Source organism: Lichenostomus cassidix, chromosome 2, assembly GCF_008360975.1.
Source record: "Lichenostomus cassidix isolate B80296 chromosome 2, HeHo_3.0, whole genome shotgun sequence".
NCBI classification, from domain to species: Eukaryota; Metazoa; Chordata; class Aves; order Passeriformes; family Meliphagidae; genus Lichenostomus; species Lichenostomus cassidix.
The window spans coordinates 51,678,504-51,704,086 of record NC_139482.1 but is presented as its reverse complement, the minus strand read 5'-3'; the positions used below and the strand labels follow the sequence as shown (position 1 = coordinate 51,704,086).

The 25,583-nt window shown below is 42.1% G+C and overlaps 1 protein-coding gene and 1 long non-coding RNA gene across 2 annotated transcripts in view; one reads left to right on the top strand and one right to left on the bottom strand.

The window, feature by feature from the left end:
- Window positions 1–25,583, top strand: part of VOPP1 (VOPP1 WW domain binding protein) — a 62,106-nt gene that overhangs the window by 6,194 nt on the left and 30,329 nt on the right. The window lies entirely within an intron of this gene.
- LOC146441361 (uncharacterized) lies at window positions 15,934–18,058 on the bottom strand. The gene is made up of 3 exons (XR_014850436.1): window positions 17,536–18,058; window positions 17,106–17,258; window positions 15,934–16,267 (listed from the first exon to the last, which is right to left on the bottom strand). It is a non-coding gene; the product is annotated as an uncharacterized LOC146441361 (long non-coding RNA).

Here is a 25,583-nt window from a genome sequence, read left to right as displayed (position 1 = left end):
TTTTTTTGAAAATGAATCTTAGGTCTGTCTGAAGTCTGGAGACACAGCCTGTGATCTCAGGCATTAAATAGCAGTTTTAAGACAAGGGAAAGCTAAGGTCTTAAATAGTGGATATTATCACTTTCCTGATATCAGAACAGTAAGATATGAAATGCCATGCCTGGTGTTTCAGAAGGGCATGAGAGGGGAATCTGAGTTTGTTGAATGCTTTTTTCTCTTTTTCTTTTTGAGCATAATGTATCTTGACAGGTTTCTCACATATTAAATGGAAGAGTTATCACTGCTGAGTTAAAAATGTCTTTCTTCAGAAGTGTCTTCAACTTTGTGCTAAATAGATGTTAGCTACACCTGTGTTTTAAATAGCTCAACTGAAAATCTCTTCCTCTTTCTCAATGACTCAGCTTTCAGTCTGGTAAATTTTTAAAAGGAAAGGGACTAGCAAGAAGCAGTTCCTAATCTGTATCTCATGCAATGAAGATGTGGGTTGTTGCTGGCAAGGATGGTCTCTAATCCCTGGTTTTGCCAGCTCCCGCAGGTCTAGGGACCCTGGGACCACAAAAGGATCGAATCAACCCACTGATGCCATGAATGACTAAGCCACCAGAAAGGGGGTGGGGGGAAAAGTGAGAGGGAATAGTTTTCCATTGGTTCAGCAGAGGTTTGTGCCATTGTATAGCATCATGAAACTTCCTGCAAGGAAGGAGGGAGAGTGTATGGCTTGGAGCAGGACTGCTCATTTTGGTTGCACAGTTCTTGTTTCAATACATTAGGTGATTCCTAATGGGAATCATAAAATCCTTTTGGTTGGAAAAGACCTTTAAGGTCATTGAGTCCAATGGTAAATTTAACACAGCCACATCCACTGCTAAACTGTGTCTCTAGTTGATACTACACTTGTACTGGAGTGGAAGGCAATCATGCAGACCTTTTCCATGCTCTGCTAGAAGGAAAAACTGCAAGAAGGGTCTGGTTTTGGTTTGTTTTTTTTTTTTTATTTCCTTTCCCTGAAAGATGTCATTAGATACTATTTGGAAAAGTTAGTCGTATCTTTTTCTCAAATGACCTGCCAAGTGTCTCCTCAGAGCAGACGTGCTCAACCAGGAGCTAATGGTCTCCCAATCCTTCCCTATCTGTGGAGCAGGAGAGGATCAGGGATGGAGACTGTACTTCTGGGGAAGGTCCAGCATCAGCTGCAGCATGGAAGTCACTGTTGTCCTTGAGTCCAGCCAAGGGTAACTGCAAACATGGCTCTCCTCTGCTGCACCCTTCACCTCTCTCATTTGGAGGTCTGAAAAAAAGCCCAAAACCTTGGCCTTTCATTGAAAGTGACTGTGAGGTGATCTGGGCCTTAGTTTCAAAGTTCAGAGGCAGTGGAAAGTGGCCATTTGTGAAGGGTGATGAAGCCGGGTGGTGGGAGTGTGCCCAGATTCCAGTCCTGGCTGCATGTGAGCTGTCTGTGAGCAACTCATCCTTTCCAGCTGGAGTAGGAATGATGCTCGGCCAGTTGGCTTGGTCTCCCACTTGTGACATTGATAGGCATCAGGCAACTAAAGAGCTGTCAATAGTTTTGAGGATGGATCCTTCCTTCCCAGGTCTTGTGCTGCTGGAATAAGATGTGAGGGCCATGGAGCCCAGGGATGTAGCCAATACCTCTAAAGAGTTGTCCTTCTAAAGTAATTATATTTAATGTTTCCTTATGCCTTTCTGGTTACATGCATTCCAGTCTGTTTGGATCTTTCTTGAGAGTATGAAGAAATGGAGAACCCTGAAATGAAATTAATATGGGAGGAATGTCCTTGAGCGTGTGGGAAGGTGGCAGGGATCTCACTGACGGCAGACTGAAGTTGATGGGTAGCACGTGTTATACTTGATGTGAGGGGAGTGTTTTGTTGCACATGTGCATCTTCTCAGGACTCAGTCAGTGGCACTAACATCCAAGGGGGGATGATGCCTTTGTAGACCTACTCTGCTTAGCTTGGTCTTGCCAGCAGTGTACTTGCAGTGACAGGCTTGCACACTGTGGGTTTAAGAGCAGGTAGTGTGCCTGTTATCCGAGGGTTTGGTTGTCAATAAATTAGGAGCTCTGTCAGGGAATGTTATCTAGCAAAGAAAAATAAAATCAATGACTGTAGTAGCAAAGATGGGCTACCTTTTGAGTTGCTGCAAACTTTTTTTTTTTTTTGGCTGGCACAGTTGTGTCTTTCTGAATGCATGTCTGATGGATGTAGGTACACCAACAAATTCTTCTGTGTGTCCTGGTTGGAGTCTGTATTTCTCTCTTGCTGGGCAGGAGATGCTCCTTGTCTAATCAGAGAAGGCCAGGAGTTTACACCGTGGTAGTTTTAGCACAATCCCTTTAGTGTCAACACAGTAGATTGATAGTCCACTCTGCAGCATTGTTTAGACATGGTGATGTGACAGCAGACAGTGTAAGGGTCTGTACCTGAGGAATTGCTCAGGTGTTGCTCAGTGTTTTGTTTCTCCCAATTTTATTAAATCTCTTCACTAAAGTGGATAAAAAAACCTGTTAATTTAGTGAATTCCTTTTTTGCTTTTCTCATGATATCTGGTAAACATCGAAGCAGGCACTCCTCACTGTGGTTGGTGGGTGACTGTAAGTGCTTCAGCTTTTGATGCAAAAACCCGGCAAGGATGAGTCAAGCAAGTGTTTTCTTTCATTCCTGCTCCTCAGGGGGGGAAAAATGCATTGCTCATCACTGCAGATAATTATCTCAATACTGGTGTAAGTGTGATCCAGGAATTCACTGCTGGCTCTCTTACAGTGTGAGTTCCCAGCCCAGGGCGTTACTTCCCTGCTGCATTTGGAGCCAGGGGTTTAACCCATTACAGGAAGGGTAATGGGTATAAAAGTCCACCTTCATTTGTTCAAGTGCCATTAAGTGCCTCAGTCCAAAAGAGGGGACACATGGTCACTGAAAATTCTGCTTTCAAATGGTCAGACAATTGTCTAGCCTAAGAAAAAGCGGGGGGGGTGTGGATGAGTGTGTAAGAAGTTTTAAATCTACTTTTTCATGGTCTGCTTTTCTTATTCTGGCAGACATAAGATGCTTCTATCTTGAGTGCTGTCTTGCCTATCCCAAACAAATACCACTAATGATAACCATGATTTTCAATGTTTTGAGCAGCAGTGGTGCAGAGGATGCCTGCTGATCCTGAACTATCAAGCAGTGCTGTCACGATGGGCATCGACGTGTGCAACGTTTTGTGTCAGGGACCCCAGTTCTGCTCTGATCTGCTTTTTGTCTAAAGCAACTCACATCTCCTGGCTGTGATACAGAAGTAATAATAGCATATGGGATTGGGTTAAAACTCTTCAGAATTGGGTCATTCTGTAGTTTGAGATAGTGTAAGATAACAGTAAGCTGCTTCATTTTCTTTTCTGTAGCTGAAACAATAGTGGTCTCTGTTCCTAAAGTTGTGTGCGTGCATCCCTGCATAAAGTATATATATGAAGTGGTATGCTAGGGCTGGGTGTTTGCCTGCATATTTCTTAGGATGACCTGTATTTCTAGGGAAGCTAGGGAGCAGGGAAGGCATAAGTGCCTAATTATAGCCACATACTACAAGTTGCGTAACACAGAGGAAAACCTAAGGCAGTCTGGGGCTTTCGCATAATTGCCAGCACCATGCAGCCAGCTGAACTTAATGCTGAACTTGCAGCATGGTGATGGAAAAGTGTTTCAGGATCTGCAGGTGATCTGTGGATCTTGGAGCTTCTGTTTTCTGAAATCCAGTTTTTAGATTTTATTTTCCCATGTGTAATACTTCTGATCCTGACTCCTTAAAGCCCAGGGTGAATATTAGCAGGTTGGGTCTCACCACAACCTGTTCAGACAATTGCCACATACAGGTATCTGTAGTGTTCTTAGAAGGCACTGGATAGGATCCTAAAAATGCTGTAGGAGACACATTGGAATATGCCCAAAACCTGGCTGGTGAAACTTCCTGGCGTGGCTATGCTGACCCACACTGCTGGCTCTGTTTTTGTGTGTGTGTGTGCACCTGTCACAAGGCACCCTGTGGGAACACATTTAGGTTGCAGCTTCACCTGGCTTTCCCTGTGGACAAAAACCATGGGCATAGCTATGGCACACAGCCAGGGGGATTTGGATTAAGCTTGTTTTAATTCTATAGTAATCTTGACTTCCTATTTTTATTAAAGCCCTAATCCTGGGCTCTGTCCAAAGGCCGTTAAAAGTCAGTGGAGGCATCCTGCTTGCTTCCAGTGAGTGCTGGGACAGACTGCCTGGAGGGTGCTGGGTGCCTTTTGTTTTGGTGTCTCAAGCAGTTTGAAATGCAGGTGACCTTTGCTCTGTGCAGCTTCTGGAGCCCTGTGGGCAGGGATGGTGGTGTATTCCCCGGCCTGAAGGTACACACTTACACTGAAAAGTTTGGTTGCCTTGAAACAGCTCTTGCTGTTGCTCATCCATGCACCTGCACTGGGCAGCACATCCACCCACGGAGCTGGTGGTGTAGCTCTCCTTGGGGAAGCAGCTACTTCAGCTGGCCAGGGTCACCATCCACGTTGCATAAGGAGAAAAGCATCGTAGTGATTATATAAAAGAGATTATGTAACTGGGTAATTTGGTAATTGCCTCTGTGGTGTACGCTAAGAATAGCTTGTGAATATGCATTTATTTCTGTGATAGCCATCCACAGTGATAAAGCACTAGAAAGAGTGGGTGCTGGGCAGTGGCACAGGGTGAAATACTTGTGCCTGTTGTGTGTATGTTGCAGAGACTCGACAGCTCTGTCACTCCTGTGCTGCTCTGGTGAGACACATCAGCTCCTGTTCCCTGTGCCCCACAGTGTGGTGTGACTTGCTCCACAGGTGTGGTGAAGGTATCCAACTGCTTTGGATAAGCCTGTACCACCTGCCTGTGGCATCCTTATGAGGATGTATGATGCATAGGCAGAGCAGATGATGGGGGAAGGAGCACATGTTGCTTCTCCATGAATTGAGGCCATTTTCACTTTCTCTTGCTTCCTAGAGTATCGGTTCTTCATACTAAAGTTGCCAGTACCAGCCCCCCCGCCCTCCCTACCCAACCCCACCCCGAGAAGTGTCTGCAAGGTGCTGGACAATTTCCAGGGCTGGGCAATTTCCAGGATCCTGGTGAGGAGCTCGTGGGCTCATGGGGAGGCTCATGGGCTGCTTTGAGACAGCTGAGAAGACCATGTGCACTTCAGCCCCACTCTTACTTGCATCTCTGTTCGTGGGTTTGTTCCTCGCTTGCAGAAGGGAAGGTGACTCATGAACAAAATCAGATTCTGCCAAAGCCAGTGAAAGCTCTGCAGTGCTAATTGAAGTCTTCAGGGAGAAACTGTGGAGGAGATGGGTGCTGTTCCTTGTAGTCTCTTAGCCCTGTGAAGGCTGTGCAGGGGTGAGCTCAGGATAGCTTGGGAGAAGGCAGGAAGCTGCATGAAAGGCTGTGTCAGGGAGAGGAAGCAAGCAAAAGAAACTCTCTGAGCACCAGTGGTTCATTTGGGAACGTCAGTCCTGGCTTTGAAAATGTTCCTGCCGTTTTCAGCTCAGCTTCTGGAGTCTGGGTGGCTGCTGGCTTTTGTGGATTTTTTTTTTAAATTTTATTTTATTTTTTTATTTTTCTTCTGTGTGGTTTTAATTTGCCCTCCCATTCACTGTCCTGAAGGTACAATTTGCCACCTTTTCTTGTTGCTACAGCTACAATATCTTCTCTACCTTGAATTGCTTTATCAGCTCCTCATCTCTTGCTGCTTGAAGCTCAAGCTGTTTAACCTTATCTTCAAGCTGCCATGTAATCCTCTCTCCTCCTACGACTCTGACCTGGTTTCTTCCTCCTCCTCCCAGCCTTGCTCTGGACTGTTGTTCCACTCTTCTTGGCTTACGATGGCTTTCTTCTCTTTTCTGTGTTATTGATTTCATGATTTGCAATAGTTTCCACTTCTTTGGCTGCTGGGTCCCTGTTCTCTTTTTAATTTTTTTTTTCTGTACTTCCCTCTTTTATTTCTTTTCTAGTCTTTCTTCAGTTCGATCTATGATTCAGCCCTGGCGCAACCACTTCCCACATGGGTTTTGCTTCTCCCATAATTTCTTTACTTTTCCCCACTTGCAGAAGGAAAGGCAGTACCATCTGCCCTTAAAAGTGCCTTATAAATCCATTTCCCATGTATTGCAGTTAGATGTTGGATACAGATTAAAAATATATAATTTAAAATTCTTTTTCCTTGAAAGAAATACAGATTTCCATCCTGTCCCTTTTGCCTGAATATCTGTTTCCTAGCATGTTTATTCTCCTTTTTGTATGTTAGACTAGAGATTGGAGAGTTCAGCTTGCAGCTTCACCAAAGAATTTCCTTTGCAGAATGAGGGACTTCTTGTTACAGTTGGCTGTCTTGTGTACAGACCCTTTCTTCATTGTATTTATGCCTCCTCCTTTTAGCAGAGTATCAGCCCTGGGATATACTGCTGTTGCTGTCAGGGCAAAGGAGTGTTAGGGGAATGTTTTTAATAAACATATGGTTGTTGCATAATGTAGATGGAAAGTAGGCAGAGACTGCATGTGCAGCACTTCGTGAACTGTAGGGGACAGGACTGACAGAGGGGCAGGCATAGATCATGGATAATACAGAATTATTTTCATGCTGTGTAAATTCTCAGATGCTTAATGGACTTAATTTTTCAGTCTCAATTTACACATCTTGAAAAAGATGTGAGTAAAGTTGAGAGTTTTTGTGCAAAAGCATGTAAGGATGTGTGAGAGCTGCTATGGGAGCTTCTGTAATGTGAAAACTCTTTAATTTGCAGCTGCACAGATACATTAAGAGTAATCCTCTCTGGACTGATAGGCAAGTGTGAAGTAGTGAAAAGAGAAGGAAGCCAAGACTTACATACTATGTTAACTTTTTTAAACCAGTGAAACTGAAATGGTATCTCATTTATGTAAGTTTTAATGAGAGGTATATCTGTAAACTGCTGCTTAGGATCGAAGAAAAATAATAATTCTTAGTTTCATTCTTAGTGGATAAGATGGTTCAAGGTGTGTAGGAATGGGTATGAAGAGGTATGGAGGCAATTTTTACATCTGATGCAGAGACACTGTACAAGATTTTGCTTTACTTTTTTCTACCTTGCCAGTGTCACATGCAGCACATATAATCTGATTTACTTTAGTAGGAGTGTTATCTTCCTTGTTCTGAAACCTCCAGATGCAGGCTTTGACCATGTGGATTGCTAGTGTGTGACAGAAACCCTGGGGTTCAGCTGGAGCCTACCAGTTGTATTGGATGTGATGGCAGAACTGCCACTGGTGGGAAGGAGCATGATGGGCTCCATGTTTTGGAGTTTGAGCTCCAATTCTAATTGGTCATCTGTTCCCTTCAAAGAAAATAGACTGTAAAGATATTAAATTTCTTATGAAGGTTCAAGTTCAGTTAAATAGATTTCCAAAAGCAAGTCCAATGGAGAAAAACAAAATGAGCAGTGTCTGCAAATATCCCGCTGTCTGGAAGTGTCTGATGGAGCCAAATTAATGACTTTTAAGAAGTTCCCTTTTGAAATGTTCCTGCAGCAAGCTTTTAAAAAAGATCTAGAGAGGCTTGAAAGCAGGAACCCTTTATAAAAGGTCTTTTCTTCGAGCAAGAACATTTGGACATGATGTGAAGCAAGGTTAGGAAGGGACAATTAGTGCTGGGTTTGCTGATACTGCCTAGAGAAAGCTGTGCAGTGTTTTTCTCTGTGGTAGGGATGGCACTTGTAATCTCCCTGTCAGTGTTTGCAAGTGTTACTCGAGCCCTGCTGGTGACTCCCTGGACATCTCCTGGAAGGTGACTGCCTCATGTGTGAGGGTTGTGAACACCCAGGTCTTGAGGAAGGACTGAGGTCCTGAAGCCTCTGAAGCCATCCACAGGACAGAGTAACTCTTCCAAATGGATTGATCTCATGTCTGTGCAGGCTTGCCAGATGTGTCTGGACCTGACCCTCCTTCAGCCTGGCAGGTGTTTTTCCAGCCAGTTGATGGTAGGGATGTGTCGCCTTTGTGCCTGTGGTGCCAGCATGATGGTGACAGCTGGCAGGGCCAGTGTCCTGCCGCTGGGCTGGGTACAGCTGCCTGCACCTGCAGGGACAGAGGTGCTCACACTGGGATGCCTGTTCCAAGCTAGAACGTGTGCTGAAGGTGGCAAAACTACATCATGTGGCTGACTTTAATACCTGGCTCCTCAACTGCTGATAAAATCACCTTTCTTTTCTCTTTTAGTGTTCTGTGTTGTTCTGGAGGAGAAATTCTTTCTTAATGATGTCCTAGCCTTTGATATATGTGCTGTATTCATGGTAACAGCTTCTCCAACTATCCATCTTCCAAATTAGATTAAATCTTTTTGTACATTTATGGTATTTCTTCATGCTTTGTTCAAACACAAGTAATTAAATAAAGAACAGTTTATGCTGTTATGCTTCAGAAGTCCTTGCCAGTGCTTAGATTTTTATGAGAAACCAGAATTTTGCAGTAGATTGTAATGAAAAAAGTATGCTTGTCTGGCACATCTCACAGAAGGATTTCATAGTACGTAGTACGTAGTATTTCATAGTACGTAGGCAATATTAAATATGTCGTAGCATGTTCCAGTCACATCCAGTCCAGATGCATAGCCTTGTACAGATGGGTAAGTGGGCAAAAAGTGTAGAAAGAGTCGTGCAGGGTATTTGTAGCAGAAATAGAAAGTTAAGATTTCTGATTCCTGGTGTCCTACTCCAGTTCAGTATAAGAAAACTGCTTTGACTTTATTATAAACACTTTGCAACAAGCCTTTCTTTTTCATGAAGTTACAAACATGGGCATTTTTTGGGAAGTTCCAAGCAAGGTATCTTGTCAATGGAATTAATCTCTGCAGGCACATGAGTGGTCTGGAGGAAAATTGCTTGGATTATACTCTTCTTCATGTGACATTATCAAATTGTGACCATAATGTTTGTTCAGTGTGTCCTTTTAGTAGTAAATCTGAGATCAATAGGTACCTCCAGATACTTTTAGTCTTTTGTTTTATGCATTTGCACATTTACCATTGAATTGTACTTGTACTGGGATTCTATACTAGTCTTAATGACTTTCTGATGATCTAATTAACCTCAGCTCGTTAGTGATGGCAGTATTTATTTGTGTAGAATATGAATTAATGAAAGTGTCCGCCTGCATCTCACCTCTTTGGATAGCTGACTAAATCTGTTTAACTTACTGTTGTCTTCATAGTGCTGCGTTCTGAAATACTGCAGGAACTAACACTTGTGTGAGGTTCTTTTTTTTCCTTTTTTTTTTCTTTTTTCTTTGCTTTTAGTAATTCATAGAGTGTGCAGTCCTAAGAGAGTCTAAAATTTTGCGAAATTGGGTCAATGCCACTAGGTAGATTAGGTCAAAATAGAAATGACAGAACATCAAAACAGTTTCGAACATTCAAAGGCTGGTTTTGTTTAAGTACTTCCAAAAGCTAGGGAAAGTCCAGGTTTACAATGTGAGGAGAGTGGAAGTTTTTTTCTGAAAAGCTTGGCATTTGCCCAGGGTGTGGGAGGCCAGTTTTGTCTCCTTTGTGTCCTCTGGATGACTTAAGTCCTGAAAGAGTTCCTGCCCTAGATGGGGTATACTAGAATTGATTTATGTCAATTGTTGACATTATCCCTCTTTTCCACTTCTAAAGTACAAAGGAAATATGTGCTAAGCTAGGTGGACAGCTCCACGATGGCTCAGTTGTTTAGGTGCTCTTTGGAGAGAGAGACCTGTGTTTGCAGTGTTTATTCCGATTATACCCTTCAGAGACTGAAGAATATAGAAATTGAAAGACAGAAAAGGGTGAGACATTAGGTCTATTGCTTGTAATTAAACAGTGTGGCCTTGTCTTGGGAAGTGTTTACATGGGGAATTTGGGGAATATGCTTGTGTGTGCTGGAGAAAGAGATAATTCTGTCCTTGTTACTTTTTTACACAATGTCCGAAAAATTTTGCTGCTATCTCATGATAGAGATAGGACGCTGGTGAAAATAGGTCTTTGCTCCTATAGTTATGCTTTTCATGCAAATGTATAGAATGCATAAATGTATGCATAATGTTTAAAAGAAACACTGCCAGCACAAAAGTTTGAGGTTCTGTCTCCTCCAATTGCCTGAAGTTAAATTTTGTTCACTTCCAGGAGAGCGAGAGAGTCTTGAGTCCTTCTGGGTTGGAGACTTGAACACAAACTTGCCATATCCTGGCAGAGCACATTAGCTGGGTTGGGTGGATCTTGACTGCAATTGCTACTGCTCCCTTCCCCTTATACCTCTCTGTGCTGCAGATGTGTCCTTTCGGGCACCTAACAGATGCAAAAAAACCCAAAGCAACATTTTTGTTTTGTTTTTGCTTTAGGCATGCAGGAGTACAGTTTCAGGATCTGAAAAATACAGTTATGTGCCCAACTCCCTAGTATGAGTGGGTTTCTCAGAAGATTTCTCTTACAGTTTTATATCAAGCTGGCGCTATCTGGAGTTTACCTGCTGCTACATATTTAATTGATATGATGACATGAAATATTTGTATTTAATAAATAGCTTATAAAAATCTGTCTTTCTTCTTTTTTTATATTTAGGGCATCTCATGGCAATGTCCTGAATGTTGCATATCCAGTCAAGGACTGTGACAATACTGGAGAGATGTATTTCAAATAATTACCATTCCTCCTGAATAACTAGAAAGATGGGAATGGTGGTACAGTGAAGGCTGCAGAGAGGGCAGTGCCTAGTATACCTTTTCCAGCCTTAAAGACTGTTGTAAAACAGATGCATGTTACATTTAGGCTGAAGGTATTGCTAGTACCTCTTCTAAGCACCAGATTTTTTGCAGGGCTGTTGTATTCCTGACATTTCTGTGCTGGTTCATGGTACCTTCCTCAGCTCCTTCCTGTCTGATAGGGACTAGGTTAGGGAATTCGTGAGGCTGATTTTGGTGTTTTCCTTTTCCTTTAATGAACATCTTAAGGCAGTCTTAAGTACTCATTTCAAATTTTATTTATATGAACTGGTGAAATGTCCACGAAACTGGATGTTTGATACATTAAGTAGCTAGTTTATAGATTCCTGTGTAAGTCTCTCTTATGTTTGCTGCTCTAATTGACTTTATGTGGTTTTTTCTCTGAATATTTCTAAATAATCCAATGATTTACATTTTTTCTGGACGAGTTCAATTTTTTGTTTCTGTGGCTGGTGACAGGGCTGGTAAATCAGGATTGATTTAACACTTGCCACCTCTGTTGGTAAGAGAGATCATCCAAGTGCTCTATGCAGTGAAATTAAAGGAAAAGAGATAAACAGTTTTCAAATAAAAGCATGCACATCAGCAGCATCAATCCTACCGTTCCTTGTACCACCATGTAGAATCGGCACTCTGGGTTTCTTGTTGCACACTGTGGGTTTAAGCTTGGAGGAAACCCTGCATCTTGAGCCTGTGATCACAATTTTATGTGCATAAATAGTGCTGGATTTTACAATGTCCCCCAAGAATTCTCTGTTCTACTGTCAGGCAGTCTTGAAACAAGCTGCCTACATGTGTGCCTTGCAAATAAGCCTCAAACCTAACCTGGAGGAAAAACATCTGTGGGTGGATACACAGCCCAAGCTCCCCACCTCCTCAGAGCTCTGCCCCTCAAATGAGGCTGTTGGCAAAGTTGATAATGAATCCTGGTGATGGGGATGACTTTTTGTTTGGTGCAGAAGTACCCAGTTTTAGCTGTTGTTGGAAAAAAGTTACTTCTTTAGAGCTCATGTTAGAAATAATCAGTTTCCTCATTCATGTCTTCATATATTTGAAGATCTTTTTCCATCTGGTGTTTTTGTGCGATCTACTATACTCTATAGGAAGCAATATAAAAGTATGGCCCCATGGCTAAGGGCAGTGTCATTTAGGAAAGTGGAGTTGTGCAGTTGGCTCTGCTGTCAGACACAGGCACATTTCTTTGTGATTTTTGTCACATATTCTTCTTTTAGTATAAGAAATTATAACTTCTACTCATAGCTAGTCTTGGAAGCCATGGATTAAAAGCCTTAGGAAAGATGGATAGGTAAGTTTCAATAAATTGAAATGAGCGGATCCTACTGTTAACAGATGTGAGGAACAGGGATCTCTGATATCCTTTTACTGAGTACTAAGGAGGATGACCAAGTATCATGGAGTTATCTCTGACCATGTAACGTGTTGGTTCTCACATCAAAGAATGCTCACTCTGACTGTGGGCTGGGGGTCCTCTTTCAGTCTGTACTGTTTCATAGTTAGGAGGGTTTTTTTTTAGTAATGAACTTAAAAGCCTTTAATGAAACCTTATTTTTAAAAAAGTAAAAGGATCTGGATATCAGTTTCATTGCCTCTATGGAGAAAGATTAATTTCTGGGATTTTGTTTTTCCCCCTTTTTTAATGGCCTTGACAACATCAACATTCCTCTGGGCCTGAAGAGCCTTGGCAGTGCTTGATTTGTGATACAGTTGGCATTGTACCTTAAGGAGCCACAGGCGTTGTCATCGTATAGTGTTAAACTCTCCTCCATCATTTGGCAGAGCAGGGCTATCCTGTTCCTCCTGCACCTTGATTTTGGAACCTGGGTACATGATTTTGCAACAAGTAAATTCTATTTAAATCCATGCAGCTTTGATCTGAGATTTGTCTTCAAACTAATTGTAACTCCCAGCAAAGTTCACTCACAATGTTATCTAGAAATTATGGATTCAACGTGGCTTTCCAGACGCTTGCCTAAGTTTGTCAGAAAAGGTTATAAATGAGATATATCTTCCAGAGGTTTTTATTTGTCTGAAAGCCACAAAAAGTATTTTGTATTTCATGTCATGATGATTCAACCCCAGCTGGCAGCTAAACTCCACAGCTGCTCGCTCACCCTCTCCTGGTGGAATGATGAAGAGAATCAAAAGGGTAAAAGCTAGTAAACTGATGGGTTGAGATAAAGACAGCTTAAAAGGGAAAGCAAGGCAAGGGATTTATTCTCTGCTTTCCATGGGCAGGTGGGTGTTTAGCCATCCCCAGTCTCTATAACACGTAACAGTTACTTGGGAAGACAAATGCCATTGCTCTGAATATCTTCCTCTCCTTCTTCCCATACCTAATATTCTGAGCATGACAGCAGATAGTATGGAATCTGCTTTTGGTCACTTGAAGACAGCTGTCCTGGCTGTGTCCCCTCCCAGCTTCTTGTGCACCCTCATGTCCTCCCTTGGTGAGGCAGTGTGAGACACAGAAAAGGCCTTGGCTCTGTGCAAGCACTGCTCAGCAGTAACTAAAACATCTGTGTTATCAACAGTGTTTTCAGCACAAACCCAAACACAGCCCCATACTGGCTACTGTGAATCAAATTAACGTTACCCCAGCCAAAACCAGCGCATTCTGTACCTCTGATTCCATCCCATTTACATTATGCTCAGATCCCACACTATCCTTATTAGCCCCCACCACCCTTCACCCACATTCTTTGATATAATTTGTAGCTGTCATTCCCTTAGTCAATGAACATTGGGTTCATTTAGTCCATGACTTAGGGGTTTCATCTCTTATAGGGAGCACTCAGGACAGGAGAGATGATGTGGAGTTAATTGTGTGGAATTACTGGGTACCACAACCAGCTCAGGTCAGGTCACTGCTGCACTTGCCCTGCTTCTTGTAGGGCTTGTCCTCCAGTGGTTCAGGTGGTTTTTGCTGTAGTAATTCCCATAACATGCAATTCAAAGCCTGGGTTGCAGCAATTGAAAGGCATTTCCACTACAATCTCCACCACTTGTCCCTTTGGACCAGACCTTAGGGTTTAATCATGCAGTGAACTTGACCCTGCTGCAGCTTGGATTTGTCCACAAGACTATACTTCCTTAACAGTTTTACTTGCTTCAAGTGGAGCTTTATCTAAGCCACAGTTTCTTCAGGGATATACCCATTGTGGCATTATCCACAGCCGCAGTTGCTTTGAGATGCACCTGTTCCAGCGTGGCCTTTTATCCATTGGTCACAATCCCTTCAGAAGTACACCTGCTGCAGCACAGACATAACCATGGCCACAGTACCTGCCCTAACATGGGCTTATCTACAGCCACAGGCGCTCTGGAGTGTTCTGCTCCAGTGTGGACTCATCCACAGGTGGCAGTCCCTTTGACTTGAGGTCACAGTGGAATTCCAGCCTGTACAGCACAGAAGCAATGCTCTGGTCATCTGCCAGCTCAGGCGCATCGGCGTGGCTGTTATCAAAATGTTCCCAGGCACAGCAGGGTAAGATGATAAGCAACACAGCAGTACAAGAAGCAGTGCAAACAAAAAGCAGCCAGTAATGAGCACCAGACTCTGACAGACAGGCAAGCAAGCCTTTCAGGCACAGGACCCTGCTGATTAATAGCCAAACAGCAGTAACAGCTATAAATTCCACCTAGCCCCTTCCAGTCTAACCTGTTGTTATCTCCGAATGTTCAAGTCCCATGCTGGCACCCAGAAAGGATGGTTGTGGTTTAACTCCAGCCAGCAACAAGGCACCACACAGCCTCTCCCTCACTCGTATCAGTGGAATGGGGAAGGGAATCAGAGGGGTAGAAGTTAAAAAAAAAAGCATGGGTTGAGATCAAGGCAGTGAAACAGGTAAAGCGAAAGTTGTGCACAAAACAAGCAAAACAAGGCATCCATTCACCACTTCCCATGGGCAGGCAGGTGTTCAGCCATCCCCAGGAAAGCAGGGATCCATCACACATAATGGTTACTTTGGAAGACAGACATCGTCACTCTGAACATCTCCCTTTCCTTCTTCTTCCCCCCACTTTATATGCTCAGCATTACACTGTATGGTATGGCATATCCGTTCGGACAGATAGGATCAGCTGTCCAGACTGTCTCTTTCCAACTTTTTGTGCATCTCCCACCTTCCTCACTGTGTGGTGGTACAAGAAGCAGAAAAGGCCTTGAGGCTGTGTAAGCACAGCTCAGCAGTAAGTAAAACAACTCTGTGGTATCAACGCTGTTTCCAGCACAAATCCCAAACTAGCTTCTGTGAAGAAAATTAACTTTAACCCAGCTAAAATCAGCACACTTCATCATGATGCTTTCATGAAAAGCACCCTCAATAAGCTACCACACAGACTCATCCATGTATTATGTTGCTGTTCAGGAGGTGTTGGTCAAAACTGAACACCTTTCTAAATCCTCATCAAGCCATTTCTCAGGCCATAAAGTTCAGTGGGACATTTGCAGGGGTGAGAGGAGATGCTCCTCTTACTTGTTGCAGTTCTGTGTGGAATTGGATGGTCTGTGTCTTGCAAGCATAAGATCATCTTTGCGGTTGTTTATGGATTTATAAATCTGTGGAATCATGGGATGTGTATTCCTTGGCTGCACCTCTACAGAGGAAGTCTGAATATTTAATGGAGGATTGAGTACTGCATAACTGTTCCATGTAAGAACTTAGAGAAGGTGTTTTGATGGATTGGTTGGTTTGCATCTCAAACTCTGTAGGGTCAGAGATTGTGGGTCTGAAATGTTTTATACATCTTGTGTAGGTTTTAGGCAATTAATATTTCATGCTTGCCCCTAGATATGTGGTAGTGGTTAAAACTCAATTAAGTGGTGATTATACAGAACGATGAATATTTCATTTATTTAATATGAAATAGGAAAAAAACTATATTGCTGCCGTGCTGGTTTTATTTCAAAAAACTTTGTCAAGATTAGCACATTGAAAATCTCTTAAGTGTCCTGAGTTTATTCTGCTGCAAGAATGCCAGTTTTCTTTTGAAAATGGATTTTTAATGACTTTTTAAAATAGATTTTGTTGCTTTACAAGGATGTTTCTTGCACCTTTATAAAAGTTTTTGCCTTGTTCACCTTCAGATACACTCCAAAGTAGTGTTCTGTTCACACCACTTATTAATTGAGCTCTTGGTAATTGCACATTCAGAAATATATGTGACTGCAAGACTGAAAGAAATCAGATGGGTGAGACAAGTGTCTGTGTGTATCTGTACTCTGTCTCAGATGGTGGCAGGTGCTGTGCCAGGAAGGGCCATGAGCCTGCCCACTGTCTCGGGTCCATTCCTTCCTTTCATGCCTCTCCAACATATAGACCACTTGGATCAGAGATATTAGAGTGTAGCTCCCTTTTTATTCTGTTTAGTTACTGGCTTGGATCTATCTTCCATGGATTTGTCTAGTTGCTTTTAAATCTGTCATCTTCTGCATTCTCCTGTGGCTACAGATTTCAGATGATGTCTGTGTGCTGCATAAAAAAGTACTTCTTAAATTAATTTCCTGCTAGGACAAGGGGCACTCATTGAAATTAATATTACAGGGCTTGGCAAGTAATAGTTCTGTATTTGGCCTCATTCAGCTGTGCATTCAACCTTGCTCTTCCTCATCACCAAGGCATCTGTTTTCCAAGTTGAAGGCTCCCAAACCTTTTAGACCCTTCTTGAAAGGCAGCTGCTCCATCTGATTATTCATTGTAGTTTTCCCTCCCTGTACATCTGATTTCTAGCTACAAGCGCTTCTCGAAAAGCAGAAATAAGGACTTAGAGGTGCACTTCAAATTCCTAGGGGAGAGAAATTGGTCACTAGTGTCTGCTGAAAATTTGGAATTCACCTCCTGTATGGAAAAAGAGCTCAAACTGATCTTTAAAATACAGCTAATTTTATTTCCTAAGCTTTTAAGGAGCTGTAATAAAATAACTCATTGGTTTGAGTTGGATTCCAGTAGTGTTACTGACTTTTAGTTGCCCTTACTCTGCAAGGGGTCATTAGTGGAGTGAAGGACTGTGGCTAGCACAGGTTTTCCCATGAGAACTTTCTCCTGTGTTTTATAAACAAAGATAAAGTTTGGATGTTGTTAAAACAGTGTCTCGAGATTTGGACAGTTCAGGCCTGGCCAATCAGGCCTAGGGGGAGGTTTCTGACTGACCAATCTGGGTGACCTCTGAAAAGTCTATATAGGTTGGAATCAAAATAATAAAGCTTTTTTTTTCTATGCCACGCTGAGAATCCGGGTCTTCCTGTCTGCTAGCGGCTCAACAGCAACAAAGGACTTTTCAGCACAGAGAGCTAAAGAGCATGAAACTTACCTGACAAGCACGTGTTGACTCATGCCTCCTGCAGCTTCACTGCTTTTGATGGGGCTGGCCAAGGGGGAAATCAGTATGTGCTTACCTCCTCAGAGAGAAACTAGTCTAGCTTAATTTCCAAAATCCAGTGCTTGGAGGCTTGCTGGAGAATACCTGTAGGAGGAGATGGACAGATTTTAGCCTGAAGAGTGGGGATAAGTGCAGCTGTCAGAAGACAGTTGAAATACATGTACTGCTTCTGCAGCCAGCGCTCAGCTTCCCTCTGCAATGTGAGCATAAAGGCTGCTCATCATCACAACTGGCTCTTAAAAACTGTATTACATAATGGAAGTTTATTATGTGGTTTGTAGCTCACACTATTACTTAGGATTAAGTTTTGTTTCATATAGCTGTCCCACCACCACTGCAGTGTTATCTTCCTGTGTTATACCAGACAGCATGGCCAACATCCATTCTGGGTCATCTTCCAGTGAGCTGAGTAGTTTTTCAGATAAGAGGCTCAGTTTTGTATCGTATGAAACTTTGCTGTAGACAGTGTGGAGAAAGTAGAATTTGTTTTGTTATCTTTGAGGTGGGGCATGTGTGTGGGAGTCTGGGGGAGTTGGGATGGGCCTGCTGGTCCTTTTTTCTTTTGAGTCTTAGCCTGTGCTGTTGAGGGAGTGCACTTCGATACTTGGTGCCTGTTGGATTTTCTGAGGTGCTGATGCCTTTATGGTGTATCACAAACATCTGTTAGTGCCACAGCTGGAGTGAGAGATGGCAAAGGCACCCATGCTAAGATGTAGGCCATGAGATGAAGATGGGACTTCCAGGCTGTTTGGGTCTCTTAACTGTGCTCTACCCTTGAAACTGTAGGCAAATTTGACCACTTGGAAGTATGTGGAGAGTCAAACATTAATGGAAAATCCTCACAGTGCATTCTTCTCTGCATATTGCCTTTGTTATCTAACCCTGTCATCACAGTAGTGCTGCTGTGGTCACAGTGGTGAGATGCAGGAGGAGCTGAACATTATCTACAGATTGTTAGCATTCACATCCTTGTCATTTTCACCCATTTCAGTGCGGCTGTAAATACAGAAAATTGATTCTTTTGAATGTTAATTTGGTTGCCTGGACTCAAACTGCTGTTGAAGGAACTGGATTATATGCTTTGATCTGTGTTGTAGCAGTCAGATTACAGAGTTGGGCTGTTAACAACAAGTGTTTGAGTGTGTCTTACATTAAATACTGCAAATCAGAGTTCAGCTGCTAAGGATCTTACCTGGTGTGTTGGTTGCTTTTTTTCAAATGAGCTTCAGTGTGAGCCTATAGTAACTGTAAGTTTGTTTGTCAACATAGAGGTTTTTTCATAAATCATATGCCCATGGTTATAGTGTTCCTCATGGAAAACCAAAAGGACTTGGGTGCTACTTTCTCAGAGACACGTGGCAGCTCCCATTTGCCCACTCCTTTTCAATTCAAATGCATGTAGCCTGGTTCACATAGGTCTTTGTATATTTTAGTGTACCTACATTTTGCTGATGCATGGCTAGTCATATATTTTTTTTTGAGGAGGGCAGTTTTAAGTACATCTGATATTTAGAGTCAGTGATCTGTGCTTTCTATGTCATGTAAATGAAGAGTGCTTTAATGCTGTGCCTTAGACCTGAGCTAGTTAAATGTATGACATGTGAAATTCAAGCCCAGTAATCTTGGATCAGTCCAAGTGCTAAATTCTGAGAATTTGAACCATGGATATGCTTACTCTTTTTGTTTTTGTTATGAATTGAAAATAATATTATACCACCAACTCTCTTCTTAGTTCCTAGGTCTCTTCAAAATCATTCTACAAATTCAAGAATGTCACTTGATAGAGCTGAAAAAAAAAGAAAAGAGGAGAAATTATTATTTGACAGCCTAATGCTAAAATAAAGTTCTGTCTGTTTACGTGGGGCCAGAAAATCAAGTAGCAAACTTGTCAGTGTAAATGGAATGTTAAAAAAAAAAGGAAAAAAAATTTTGTAGTTCCTGTAGGAATGCCAGCAGGGACTTGTTGAGACCTAAATTCCAAATAAAAATATTTGTAGGCTTATAAGTCTAGTGCAGTCACTTTGGGTACGTGGTATTTGTTGCCTCTACACTTCAAGCAAGACTTGCAGAAACACAGGGACATGAATAATAATGTTTAGTTTGGTTGTTTGCAAAAGAAACTGGTGTGACATTCCTTGATGCATCTGATGGTTTCCTTGATGTTCCTGATGCTGCAAGATGGTCTTGCTTTGCTGCTACTTGGATGAAAACATAAATAGGTAGTCAGAATAAGACTTTTTGCATCCCTTTACTATTGTGCTGGTCCTAGTGTTTTCATCCTGAATCCAACCTAGTCTTCAAATAAATGTGTAAAGTTCTTGATACGTCTCCTTTGTCCTGCCTTTTTTCCAAACATTGGGAAAGGCTTCCAGTAAACGTCTGCAGTTTCCTTGTTGTTTATCTACAGGTCCTGCCATGGACTCTATGCCATGAATGCAAAACATGGCAGCAGTTAAGTGGCTGTATCGAGACCAGTTGCTGTCAGGACAAGAAATATTGCTTCATTGTTTGCTTCTACCCTCTCTTTGCATCTTGCTTTCTGTTGAGTATTTTTATTTTTACACTTTGATAGTCCCTATTCCCTTTTTGTGTAGTAGTTGTGCAGCCATGTCCTGGTTCCTGATACGGGCTTCTGGATGCAGGCAATGATCAATGTGCAATAGCAGTCATCCAGGCATACTTTCTATCAAACTCTACTTCTGGTGAATTTATTTCCCTTTTATTTTTTTTCTGTGGTGTTAAGTACAACAAGCAGCTGCTTCTACCAGCAGAAACTCTGGAGAACCAATTTTCCCATTGTTGATTTTTCCTTCAGTCCATATGGATTTCTCCTTAGAGTGAGGGGCAGATGTACTTTGCCTGCTCAGTTGTATAACACACCACTGGTTGCTTTTCTGCCCTGAACGCATAATGAAATAACCTAAATGATTATAAAAGCTTTAGTATCAGCTTCATTTCATTTTAATAGACCAATAAAAGCAACCAGTGTGCAAGCTGCTGGCTCCAGTACTCCTGCATAAACCGTTAGGAAAACAATATTATTGGCTCTTGACAAAGGAAAATGGCAGTGACAAATCCAAGAAGTCATTTTGAAAAGAAGTCAATCAAGTGCCAGTGAATCCAGAGGCCCACTCATATGCATGCTGGCTGCTGTGAGCTCTTTGTTTAAGGTTGAGAAGTCTGCACTTTCTCATAATTTGTTTTACATGGCTTTGTCTTCTGTAAATATCCTTTGCAGTGTTTCCAGCAATGCTGGCAGCTGCCTAGGCACTAGAGGAGCTTTCCCAGTTAGCTTGTATGCACAGAGATCTGATGGGTTTTTCATTTTATGCATGAGACTGGCTCATCTGGCTGCCTCTTATGCTCTCCCCTTGCAATGCTAGCAGATCATGTATTTGCTGCACTATACCTCATGTGCCAGGTACAGTGTGTTGACCTTGAAGAGCAGGAGTCTCCCTACAAGGACTGAAGGAACCCCAGGATTTCTCTGCTGGAATGCCTGTGGTTACCTCTCTGGTTGTGGGGGGTGGGAGAAGAAGCATCTCATGGGAGCCAACACATGGAGCCTTCTGTTTTGGGCAAAAACAACAAAATCCTGCGAGTCTTGTATTTACCTAAGGTTTGTTAAATGTGCCTTGAAGGATGCCTATACAGTTGTACTGTGTATTTCAAAGTATGCAGAAACTGTAAATCTACCTACCAACCTTCAGCAGATATAAATTAGTACCATCTGCTAATATATTATCCTCTGTTTTTTTGCTGTGTTAGATAAACAAAAGCACTGCTCATGTTTGGGTACGTGCATGGATAGACAGACAGTGGTCTGGTTTCAGACATGGCTACCTGTGAGGGTGGCTGCACCCTGGTACTTTCTGTTGAATGGTATACCTCTGACCTGGGCTGGTTAGAAGACCCCAGTTCTGCTGACACCCTTTTTCTGTGTGCTTTGTGTTTAGGCTTTGCCTGAGACCTCTGCAAAAGCAATACAAGATTCTGAGAGCTTTGATCCCCTCTTCACTGTCTCTTCCTTTGTTTTCCTTCTTTCAAGCTGAAAAGAAAAACCCTGCCTTTTAAATTTCACTTGCTGAATTTAAAGATATCATGATCATTCTTTTCCAGGAAAAGTTTTCAGCACTGCAAACTTTCCTAAGGCATAGACTGTGTATGGGTGCTCCCCAAAACCTCTGGTCAACTGAAGCAATTTTAAAATGTATTATCAGCTAGAGCAAGACAGATGCTGGAAGAGAGATGTAGATGACCTCAGGGACAGTGAGAGGATATGAGAGAGGATTAAATTTTCCTAAAACAGAGCCTGGAAAAGATTAATATCTCTCTGTTATGTGCTATGTTCTGGTAGTTGTGCATTAAGTACTAATAAGGGAACTGAGGCTTCTTTCTGTTCCCCTGTAACCCTGAGGAGCATTTAATAAATTTGTATGGACTTTTCCTTTCCATCTCTTTGCTTTTGCAGAAGTAGGTGAATAGCACAGCATCATCACCTTTCCTGCTTGTCCAAATCTTGTTTCTCTCTTAGGATTTGTTTCACTGTCCCTGCAGCACATCTTCCAATCATCTAGGTGGAAGTAGTTGCATGTGCACATTTTTAAAATTTAGATTATTCTTTGATTCTTCTTTGTGTTCATCAGTGTCACTGGTAGCAGTCTGAGAGTTCACAATCTGGTATGCTGGCATCATGTGCTTCTCTTCTTCTTTTGACTGATTTTTGTAGTTATAAACCTTTGAAGAATGTTTGCCCTGTTGTTTTCAGTTCCATTATATTTGTTCTGGTTTAAGGCAGATGTTTCTAACCCATTAAGAATGCCTTTACTGTGGTAGCTAGACTTAAATTTGCAGAGTTGATCTGAAATACAACAAGAATTTCCAAATTATCATCCTTCGTCTCTTGGTGCATTGTGGATTTGTTATTTTCAGTAATCTTTGCCATTTAGTTGTCAGTCTCACATTGGTGATCTTCCTTTCCATTGCCAAGATCAGCTGCTAGTGTCAAGAGGTTATGATTGCTTTAATGAATGAGCAGGGAGCTTTGTAGTCTGATGGCTGCAGACAAAAAAGTTTGATATTTCATTCTCTTTGAACAGAGTTATAAAAAGTCAACACAAAAACATGTAAAGAATTTCAGCAGTATATCACTACAACACCCTGTTAATTTCAGTTTCAAAGTGAAGGATTTCTCTGGATGATGTTTTCTTTCTTTTCTTTTTGTTTAAATGGAGATTGTACTGTTCTCAGAGCAGTCCATGTGGATGTGCCTGGAATAAGTCATCAAGTCATCTCACAGATGTAGTCATTCTGGATGTAGGGTTTTATTTTGGCTTTTCTCTTGCAAAATACATGGTGAGGCATATTTTCTTTCCTGTTTTCTCCTACCCCTTCTCCTACTACTCAAAAGAAAACAGAGTTAGCCCTTTAGTAGCACTACCTGGTGATGTAATTGCAAGCCCTGAAATCTCACTGGAAGCTTCTGGCTGGACTAGGCTTGAAGTGTGAAGAACATCCTCTGGTCCCGAAGTTTCCAAAATGCAAGTACTACTTGTGCATGATCATATCAGCTAAGTTCTCCTTCCAAACCCTCTGTATTAAGTGGGTTGTTGGAGCTCAGTGATGACCAGGGTCTTGTTTCACCCGTTCCACACATCGCCTTTATGTTGCAGAGTGTGCATGAATGTTGCTGTGCTGCCAGACGTGTGATTCTTTGTTTCTGGAGGTTTCCACAGTTTCTCTTATTTTAACTAGTTTTGCAGTTGCTCTGTGGCCGGGTAGTTGCTCACACTAGTTGGTAGCTCTAATACTAGATTTAAAAGCTGATTAAAATCACTTCTGAGATCTAGTTTCTTTCTTTATAGAGAAAATTAAGTATGTCAGTAAGCTGGTATCTTCTGAGAGAATATACAGTGAATGGTCCCTGTCTGAGACCGCTAAGTAGCAGCTACACTTGCTTTAAACAATGAAGGCTCTGTCTTTTATGACTGGGGACAATATCCTGGCAGGTCTGTACCTGTCTGAATAGGTGCCTATATGCCTCAATACATCTACTGTCCTGTGACATGCCCCAATAATGTACCCAAATATTGCCTGTCACAGGAGCAGCCATACGTGCAGGGACTGAGCTGTGGACAGCCAGAACAATCATCTGACATGAATAACGAGTTAAACTGTGTAACTGATGTCTCTGTAGACACCAGAGGGATATGGCTTTGCTCTGTTGAACAGGAGGGGAAAGGGATCAGGAAGGACACCTATGTGCAGGATGAGGTCAGGGAGAGCCCAAAAGCCTGAAGAACAGCTGAACACCAAGCTCTCTCCAACAGGCTCTCCACAGCTCTCACTGTTGCTTTGTTCCTTTGTATCCCTTTGCAGAAGATTCCACCAGATCCAGCTGGTTGCTCTTCTCCGTCCTTGAGCTGCAGGCAGGAGCGCAGTGCTGTTGGCACTGGCTGCCTGATCCGCCTGCTCCACCTGCCTTTAGGCACTCAGCAGTGATGGCTTTGCCACATCTGTGCCATCAATTGCCTTGGATTTAAAATAATCCCATTCTTTACCTGCAGAAAGGCACGGGCCTATGTGTGAAACTATTATTTAAGTCTGCTTTTCAACCCAACCAGGCCATTTCCTTCCCCACTTCAGTCACATTCACTGGGCAGTTTATTTATGTGGAGCGATCGGAACCCGAGTCTGTGATCTGTTGAGTGTTGGATTGAGCCTTTGCTTTTGCTTTTGCAATTGTTGGGCCAAGGCTGGATTGTTGGGGCCTTTTTTCCCCTCCCTTAAGTAGATTAAAACCGTATCTGAGCATAATAGAGAGCTCTTAGCAATGTTACAAGCTTTGACTTGCTTTAAAATGTCTTTTTTCCTCCTCTTTAAAACTGTAACTTAACATGTTTTAAATTTTTCTCTGTCAGTGGGCCCTTAACGGGAGGAGAATAAATCTTTTTTCACCAGATGTTAACTTCTAAATGCTCTGGCTTTATGACCTCTAACTGTGCCTTTATGCATGAGAATGAGGCAAATGAAGCCCAACAAAGATAGAAACTCTGTATTTCCAATAATAACTGTTTCCCAATTTCCTTGTCACTTCTGAGCCTTTGAATTTTACTCTTCTGCATGAAGTCTTAATGTTTCTTCTATACTTCATTGCTCCTTATGGCTGTTATGTGTGAATTTATAGCCATTGTCTTTTTGCTAATTCGGCTCACTCTGGTTTGTGAGTGGGTATGTGTGAGAAGATGCTTAGCAACTGATGGCAGAGCTTCAAGAGGGGTAACTAAGAAAGCATTTCTGCTGCATCTCACTTCAGTGTTTCAAAAGTGTTTTTAGTATTTAGATTCTCCTTGCCAGGTTTAAGAGGCATATTTTGTTTCAATTCTTTTTTTATACAAATATTAAGTACTTTATTGCTTTGTTCTGTATGAACTTTGGGAAATCCACTCATCCAGACTATAGACAAGTTGGTTTATTCAGGGAGATAAGCTAGCAAAACCTCCCTGTGTAATGCATTTCGCACCAGAAACACCCTACACTTAAAATAGAAAAATCAGCTCTTCAGCTGTAAAAATGTTTTCCACTTCATGAATTTTTATTAAGCATATTTTTTTCCTTCTAAGCATGCTAGTAAGTCTGCAAACCTGGTCTATCTAGCTTTGGAGTCGACAAATAGCATTAAATGAGAAACAAAAATCCGAGAAAATGTTTGGAGTGGACATCCAGTGGTTTACATCATGTTGTCCTCCTTCCATTTCTCTACTTGCTGTAGTCGTTGACTTGCCTTTGGCATTCACATCAGCTAAAATATGTGCCTGCTGCTCAGATAGCCTTGTGCCAGGACTGAAACTGGAGCATATTGTTCCATCATTAAATGGGCAACGTTGAATACTTGGGAAATGAACAACATCTGCAAGTTCTTCAGCTATTTTTATTTGTACTGTGGCTCTAATTTTTCTAGTGTGTTTGTGCTGAAGTCAGAAGAGGAAAGGAAAATAGATCCCCCAAGAGGCTGATTTTTTTGTTTTTAATTTAAAAAAAGGCCCTGTCTGACAAAGGCATCCATAAAACAAATAGAACCAAGGGTTGCCTAGCAATTTACTCGATGCTGTGGGGGCCCCTTAGTCTGGTTGCTGGTATGAATTTCTGGGGACTTTAGTTGCACTTTAGTATATAGTGAGGTAATTGGCACTTTCCACAGTCAGCCCTCTCCTTTAAAAGTCCTGCTACTAATAGCATCTGTCTTAGCCTTTTGTAAAGATTGCTGGCGGCAAACAATTTTCTGTTTTATTTATGTTTTATGGTCCTAGCCAGAGATATGCTCCTGAACCCCTGACTGCCACTCCACTCAGTGGTCTTTGGATGAGGCCCTAAAGTCAAGCTAGGAAAGCTTTAGAGTATGATTGTTAA